We start from the raw sequence: 8,714 nt of genomic DNA, 5'->3' as shown, positions 1-8,714 counted from the left end.
TAAAGTATAAATATTAAATCTCAAATTTAAGCATATTAGAATGACCAAAATTAAAAATGAACTATTTTATAAAATGAAAAAAAAAGCATGAGGAAGTTGTTTGGAATATAATTATAATTATAATTAGGGATAAATACTAAAATTATATATGAATTATGGTTTAATATGTAATTGTATGCATGAACTTTGATTTTGTGCAATTTTATACATGAAATTTTAATTTGATCCAATTCTTGTAAATTTATTAACACAATTATTGATATAACATCATTTTATGTTTATATATTACATACATAAATCATTATATTTATCCAATGTAAAAATAAATTTATGTATTTATTTCTTTAAATGTGTATGATTAAATCAAAATTAAAGTTTCAGTTATACGTTTGAACCACAATTAGAGTTTCACGTATAATTGCACCAAGTTAAAGTTTATGTATACAATTGCACATTAAATCAAAATTCATGTATAATTTTGAGATTTATACCTTATAATTATTTATTAAATTTTTATTAAAATTGTATTATAAACTAAATCCTAAACTTTAGCAAAGTAGAGGATAAATACTAAAATTTTACCGTTATCTTATTCGGCAAAAAAAAAGACACGTGTAACGATAAAATTTCTTAGGACCTTTTATATAAAAAAGTAATGAAATTATAAACGAGGTATTAAATTATATAAAAATCAAGTATAATAATTAAATATTAGATTCCAACTTAATATAAAGATCAAAAGTGACATTTAAGCATTTTTATGTAATCTATATAAAATAAAAGGACCAGAATAGAAATTTAACCATTTTATATTTACAATGAAAAGAAAGGGCCTTCGACATGTGTAAAAAGATGGAAGGTTTTAAAATGTAATAAAAAGAAACTATAAGACCTTACTGATTATTATTTTTGCAATTTTGATTTGTATAATTATATTTTAATTTAGTTATTTTTAATTTATATATTTTTAAATTGGTCAATTTTAATGTTTGTATCTTTTTAATTTTGAAATTCTAGTTTTAATCCAAAACCGTAGTAGTTAAATTTAAATTTTACTAGTAATTCTGCAAAAATACAACAACGTATGGGCCTGAATATGCCGATCCTTTGTGCATTCTTCAAGTGCTAGTAGATCGAACAAAACTTCTTTCCAAAGAAAATATTCTTCCATCTAGAGGCAATGTATCAATTTTACTAAGTTTTTCAGTAATTCCTTTTACCTCTCGCCTTATTTTAGCCGATCTCAATATCGATATTTTTTTATGGATTACCATTTCAAGTATTGCTCCCGTTGGACTTCTTATATCAGGATACAGATCAAATAATAAATATTCATTTTTAGGTGGTCTACGAGCTGCTGCTCAATCGATTAGTTATAAAATACCATTAACTCTGTTAGTTTTATCAATATCTCTACGTGCAATTTGTTGAAATAGAAACTTATATGTATAGAATTGTAGATTTAATCCACATTCTCTATTTTAATTATTCTTAGTGCTTATATTTATCGAATTTCAAAATTCTTGTCTTATCGCAAATGAAAAATATTAACTCAATAACTAGGTTTTTTTTTTATAAGCAATATGAAATAGCAAGCTCATAAGATTTTGAAAATAGAAAATCTTAATAAATTTAATAAATTCCATTGGTGAAATTTAAAAACAAAAAAATATAAAAATTAAATCTATAATTTCTGCATAATATAAAATTAATAACAAAATTTAACCAATTTCACCTTTTGAGTTCTCTTTTCAAGTTTTAAAAAAGAAAATCACATCAACCAAACAACTCCAATAATTTTAACTACGACATAAAATTAATATTAGGAGGAAGATCAAATACAAAAGATAAGCTACTACAACAAGACTGCAGCACACTGAAACTTTGGTCACTGGCTTACAAAATACTAACTAAACAAACCACCAAATTATAAAGATAAACAAGAAAATACTTGGAAATATAACATATACTATGAGTTGCCCTCGAGCCTCAGAAATCATATATATATATATGTAATGAAGTGAAGAGAGATGCTAGGCGAGGAAGCCAAAATGCCAAAGGATCGAAGTTGCCCTATTAAAAGAAAATCGTCTTTAAAAGAGAAAGAGATGAATAGTTTCAACTTTCAAAACGTCTTTTACGAAAATAAAATAGCCCTATGAAAGAAAAAGCTACGTACCATTGGCCACCCTTGTCTAGTTGAAGCGAATGGCAAGGGTGGCCATGATGGTGCTGAATTATTAAGAGGGTTTGATATTGAAGCTTTGTATGGGTTGATATAGGGCTTCAATTTTTTTTCTTTTGTGGCAATTGAAGGGGGCTGACTAGTTTGAGCATCTTCCATAGGATATGCCATTATGACATCTCCCTTTTCTTTCTTTCTTTATTTCTTTTTCTAAGCCCATAACGTTTTATATTGGGAATGGCTGCCTAGCCTTTCTTCTTTATCACATGGGGAGATGATAGCTGATGATACCTAAATTTCATGAGAGTCATGTGTTTCAATAGTAGAGATGTTGGGGTTCAATCATTATTAATGTAAATGGAACACATTAAATAATTAACTGTTTATCTAGCAATTGCTCTAAGAAAGAAATATCTCTACTACTTACTCCAACGACGAAGAATTAAATTATCACTATATTTATTCCTTTTTCTAATTTTCTAAGTGCAGGATAATCCCAAAGGGTTGCGAGTTCTTTTTAACTAATTGGAGCCTTCCCTTCATCGGTTTACCACCCCCGTGAGGATGGTCTAGGGTTCATAACTACTCTTACTACAAGACGCTTATCTAGCAACATTTAGATACGGCTCTACCTAAACTTTTCTGGTTCACCTCAACATTTCTCACTTGTCCGACTGTTACTGAGTAGTTTTTGGATATCAAACAGACCTCCCCAAAAGATAATTTTAATATGATTGATTTTCCCTCCTTTGCAATCAATTTCAAAACAACACTTGGTGCTCTAATTAATTGTCCACCCCTTCCAAGTGTTGATATTAAATCTCTTTAATTTAATTGATTTTATATTGAATACTTAAATTAGCCATTCGCAGGCTGCTAGAGCTACTTAATATTATATCATCAATAGATTTGTGGAACGTGACATCCATTTTTTATTTCAACAAAATTAAAACCTTAAAAGTAAAAAAAGAAAAGAAAAAAAAGTCATATTTAATGGAGTTAGGTCAATTTCATTCTTTAGCAATTTTTTTCTATACTGTGAAAAAATTTTTATTTTTATTTTTATTTTTCAATGTATTTATTAGAACAACCCAGTAATTAATATTTTCTATTCTGTAAATTCATTAAAGGAGTAGATACTAATCACGAATTTTAAAATTGCTCTATACTCAAGATAAAGATTGAACTCTCAATCACTAATTAAGATAAAAAAAAAAATTTCTTACTATTTCACCTAACTCTAGAGTTGGGGTGAATAAGATTTTTCTTTCATATTCATGGTGACACATGCATGAGTATCATTCTTTTGTTCTCTCAAGCACATAACTTTGATACTCATTTTCTTTTCATGGCGTAATGCCTCTGGAACTTTTGAAGAGTCATCATGCAATATAACATTGTTGTTTCTAATTATATAAAATTTTATTAATGTGTGTTATAAAGGTGACCTTTAAAGTTATTAATATATGATAACATTTTCATTATTTTAACATAGATTTATCAATAATGATATATAATATCGTTTAGGTAAACTACAAAAATAGTCATTTTTGTTTGTCTCAGATTACATTTTAGTCATTTATGTTTGAAATGTTACGTTTTAGTCACTTACGTTATCGTTTTATTACGAAGTGGTCACTCTACCATTAAACTCCGTTACCTCCCTAACGGCAGTTCTATTGACAGTCCAAATGGGTTTTAAATGCCAAGTTGGATGCCCAGTTGCTATGAAGAAAATAGATTTTTAATTAAATAAATTTAATTTAGACTACTACGTAGGAAATCCAAGTTGGAATTTAAAACCCATTTGGACTGCTACGTAGGACCACCGTTAGGGAGGTAATGGTAGAGTGACAGCTTCATAACAAAACAATAACGTAAGTGACTAAAACGTAACATTTCAAACATAAGTGACTAAAATGTAATCTAAAACAAACAAAAGTGACTATTTTTATAATTTACCCTATCATTTAATTCAATTATTTCAAATAAAATTTTGATAATTCTTTTAAGAGCTTAATCTGTTCTATATAATGCTGGGAAAAATTAATAAAATATATATGATCAACTTTCAAAATATTTATTTTGGTCCCTTTTTTGTTGGGCTTTGGGCCAAAAAATTGATCCAAATTCAAGTTGGACTGCTAAAAGTTGGATCCATTTATTATTGATGCAAATTGAAAGGGGGGGGGGTGTTGAAATAAAGATTCAACATTATTGAATATTGAAGATCTGCCTCTGCCCCCACAATTTTTCTTTTGAAAATAAATGTGTCAAAAGAAAGAAGAAAAAAAAAAGTGATCCTTATAAAAGTTACTATATGATTTTTGACTATCAAATTGAAAAATTCAAATATTATAGGGATCAAATCATCCAATTCAAATAAATTTCTCACCAAATTTCAAATTTTCCTTCTCAATTGTGGCACATAAAGTTATTAGGTGAACAATGCACTTTAATTTTGAGTTGTTTCTTCTTCTTCTTCTTTTTTACCCTTTTAGCCAATATCAACAACTCTCTTTAAATATTATTTTCACTTTTGTATTAATTCATTTTCCTGAAAGGTTCGGGAATAAATTAGTCATTCTAGGATAAAAGTGAGCGATTTAATTCTTAAAATATTTAGTTTTGAAGCAAAGAGGTAAAATTCTAAATAATGACAAGGTTGAACATTAAGAAATGTCATTTACTTCAATGGAAAGTCTAATTTACTCCGTAACTATAGGTATCTTAATCTACTTTACAATCTATGTCTCTAATTAACAACTTCAAAATTCGAACTTAATTCAAACACATGAAGATAAAGTCCGTTCGTTAGTAGTAAAAATGTAATTTTAATAAATAAATAAAAAAGAAGAAGAAAAGATAATTTGGTAAGCATTAAAGTGGAAATGGAAAGGAAGAATTGTCAATTTGTAAACAAGAAAAGCAATCTTATTAAATTGGGAAAAAAAGAAAAAAGAAAAATGGGCTAATGTTTTATTAAATGGGTTTGGTAATTTGCTAAAGAATGAAGCAAAATAAGGTTTCTTGATTGATGTATATCTCTAATGTTTGAGGTATAAATGATTTCTACCATATGAGAGTATTGTTTTGAGTGTGTTATACTTCATAGAATTTCTAATGTTGCTAGCTAATAAAAACAATACAAAAGATCCAAGATCGAGTTTATGATTAATAATTTATCTCATTATTTATAATATTTGCTTGCCAGAAAACATGAAAAATCTCAATAAAATATTCAATTTTTGAAATTATATGCTATTATAGTAGTTTTAGTTCGATTAGTATTGGTGTTGTTGCCAATTTAGGAGGGTGTGGGTTTGAATGCATTGACGTGCATTATCCTCTTATTTAAAGATTCGAGAGAGGCTATGGGTAGTTCTAAACATTGTTTTAAAAAAGAGTATATATGATAAGAACCTATAATGGTTCAAATCTTGTCATCTAAAAACACAAACTCTCTATGAACTACTTTCTCCACAAGGCGCCCCTTCTCAAGAGACAAAATCTTAACTACTTCCACAATTTGTTTTATTTTATAATTTAATAGTTAGATTAACACTTTTTCTTTTTACCTTAAAATTAATGAGGTAAAAGTAGTATAAAGATCCTTATACTAAGAGTTAGATTGTATTTTGTTTTATTTATTTAAAAATAGGCAAATTCGTCTTTGTACATTAGATTAAAAAGCAAATAGATCCTTTCTGTTATAAATTTCATACATTTCTACTATTAAAAATTAGCGTGGCTAAAATAACTTAACAATAATATCAGGTGTGCCACGTGCACCTCATGTTAATGTACAATGACCAAATTTTAATAATAAAATAGATGAAATTTTAATGAATAACCAATTACTCTTTGATTTAATATATATAAACTAATTTTTTATTTTTTTAAAATATAGATAAAGACTTTGATAATATTGTTTTAATCAATAACTAAATAACCCGCTACTTGAATTCAAGATCAACAGTATATATATATATATATATAATGCATGACTTTTGAAAATAAAGTAGATAATCATTGATCAGCACCAACCAAATTAAGAAAAAGGGATGAGTGTTGCCCTTTGTAAAGTGTTATTCAACAAGAAAAGCAATCTCCTATTATCTTTTAATAAGGAAAAATTGGTCAATGTTTCATAACTTTTATTAAAGAATATATTTTATAATTTAATTCATTTTATCCCATCATTAATACAAAATTTTAACTTCATCCTTACTAGTAAGGTCTTATTTCAAAAGATTTTTAGATATAGGTTACAAGCTTATTTGGATAGAAGTTATAATTAGAGCTTATCTAAATAAAATAAAATAAAATTTATAGTTATTGTTGCCGACGATTATGTTTTTTTAACTGAATTTGATATCGGATTACATTTTTAATTATCAGTCTGATTGTTTAGTCCGATTTGATTAAATAAATTATTAAAAATAGAAAAATTCAATTCAATTAGGTTTTAGCCCAATTCAATCTGTTCCTACTGATTTGTGAGGCAACCAGATCAACCTCCTTCTTTGAACTGGTATATTTGGACAACCATTTCTTGTTTCGATTATTTCAATTTCGGTTAGTTTTATGGTAGGATTAATTTTGGGTTCAAATAATTTAAAGTTAGGGTCATTTTAAAATTGAATCATTTGAGTTTGTGGGACAAATTTTGAGTTGAGTTATATTTTGAATTATCTGTACGAATCATTTCAGTTTGAATCAAATTATTTCCTTATTCGAGTTGGATGAGTTTAATTTTTTCCACTCATTAAATTGGTTGAGTTCAAATTCAAATGGCTTAATAAGTAATTTGACTCCTAAAATATTCAATGATCTCATATTAGTACTTAAACTTATTTTGATCAAAATGGATACTTAAACTACCGATTTTTATGTAATGAACCGAAAGTTACGGTATCGGAAATTGAGTCTTGAGTACTGTTTCCGTGAAATTTATTCATGAATATTTATTAGAAATATTTATGAATTATAGTTGAATGGTTATTTAGTGTTTAATTAAGTGAAGTAGCTTGAATTTAGTTTAAAGGATTAAATTGCATAAGGAATAAAAGTTTAATTATAGATTAAAGAAGTAAAAGGGACTAATCTAGCAATTAGACCCTAAGTGCCATGTGTGTGAATGTATGATATAACATGTGTAATAGTTGGTATATATGTGTAATAGCTATAAGATATTTTATGTTATAGCTATTACACATGTTAATTTTATATTTATTATAGGTTAATAATAATATAATATAGTATAATGAATAAATAATAATGAGTAAAGAATAGAAAAGTTACAGAGAGCAAACGTGAGAAAGAAAGAAAGAAAGATAGAAAGACTAACAGAGAGCAAACGTGAGAAAGAAAGAAGGAAAGAAAGAAAGAAATAAAAAAGGAAAATTTGAGGATTAAGGCCCTAAAGTTTGATTGGTAAGTTGTTTTAGCTCATTTTCCTATGATTTTTATGTTTATGGATGCCTAATTCAAAGTTCTACATGTATGAGGTTAAAATGAAGAAAAATAGAGAATTTTTAGATATTGATTTAGTTGAATAAATTGAGGTTTTATGGGTTAAATTGATAGAAATTGAAGTTAGAAGTGATTAGTTAAAGGAATTTCTAAGTTAGGTTTAAATAGGGACTAAGTTGAATAGAGCTCAAAATTTATGTTTTATAATGAATTTTATGAGTTAGAAATTGTTAATGAGTTGATTAAAAGAGAATATGAAGCTTAAGTTAAAGAAAAAAAGATTAGTAATGGAAAAAGGACGAAATTAGAATTTTTGTAAAAGTTTGGTAGAAAGTGAAAATGTGTTTTATGAATTAATATATTGATGATTTTTAATTATATGATTGTTAGTAGCAAACGTAGCACGGATCGTCATCAAAGAAGGAAAAGAGAAAGTGAGCGAAGATATCGATTAAATTCGATAAATAATGGTTTGTATTTCTATAAATCGAGCTTAATCGTTATTGCTATATTTGATATTTATATTGTATGAAAATGTGAATGAGGTAAGTATTTTTACCATATTGAAATGAATGTGATTTTGAATACCCTATTAACGATTGTCGGGCTAGTCGGATATAGTTGACATGTCATAGGAATTGGAAGTATTGGGATATTCCGACATTGAGTCGATGAGACACTATGTGTCGACTCTTCGTTAAAGTTCGGATTTGTTCGATGAAGTACTTTGTGTACTATAATGTTAAAGTTCCAGATTTGTTCGATGAAGCACTATGTGCTTATTCCGAGTGTGGGTTGGATCCATGTATCCTTGATGTCCGAGTTATGTTAATAAGGGTAAATAAAGTAAAGATTATTAAAGTACTGATTGATATTGAATAATAGCAATAATGTGTTTGAATTACCATGTTTTAAAGTTGATTAAGCTATTGTTTATAGAAATACCATTGAGAGTATTCTCAGCGTACGGTTTGTTTCCATGCGCAAGCTAGGTACGAAAGTATAAGGACTCAGCATACAAGCCGATCCCCAAACTCAAATTGGTGAAGTTTCT

At 27.2% G+C, this 8,714-nt stretch overlaps 1 long non-coding RNA gene across 1 annotated transcript; it reads right to left on the bottom strand.

Annotated features, from left to right (window-relative positions):
• Positions 1 to 1,794: 1,794 nt before the first annotated feature.
• On the bottom strand, positions 1,795 to 2,379 carry LOC128289394 (uncharacterized). The gene is made up of 2 exons (XR_008279046.1): positions 2,180 to 2,379; positions 1,795 to 2,073 (listed from the first exon to the last, which is right to left on the bottom strand). It is a non-coding gene; the product is annotated as an uncharacterized LOC128289394 (long non-coding RNA).
• Positions 2,380 to 8,714: the final 6,335 nt, after the last annotated feature.

This window comes from Gossypium arboreum, chromosome 2 (genome assembly GCF_025698485.1).
Source record: "Gossypium arboreum isolate Shixiya-1 chromosome 2, ASM2569848v2, whole genome shotgun sequence".
Lineage (NCBI taxonomy): Eukaryota > Viridiplantae > Streptophyta > Magnoliopsida > Malvales > Malvaceae > Gossypium > Gossypium arboreum.
The sequence above is the reverse complement of the archived record's forward strand: the minus strand, read 5'-3'. Positions and strand labels throughout refer to the sequence as shown.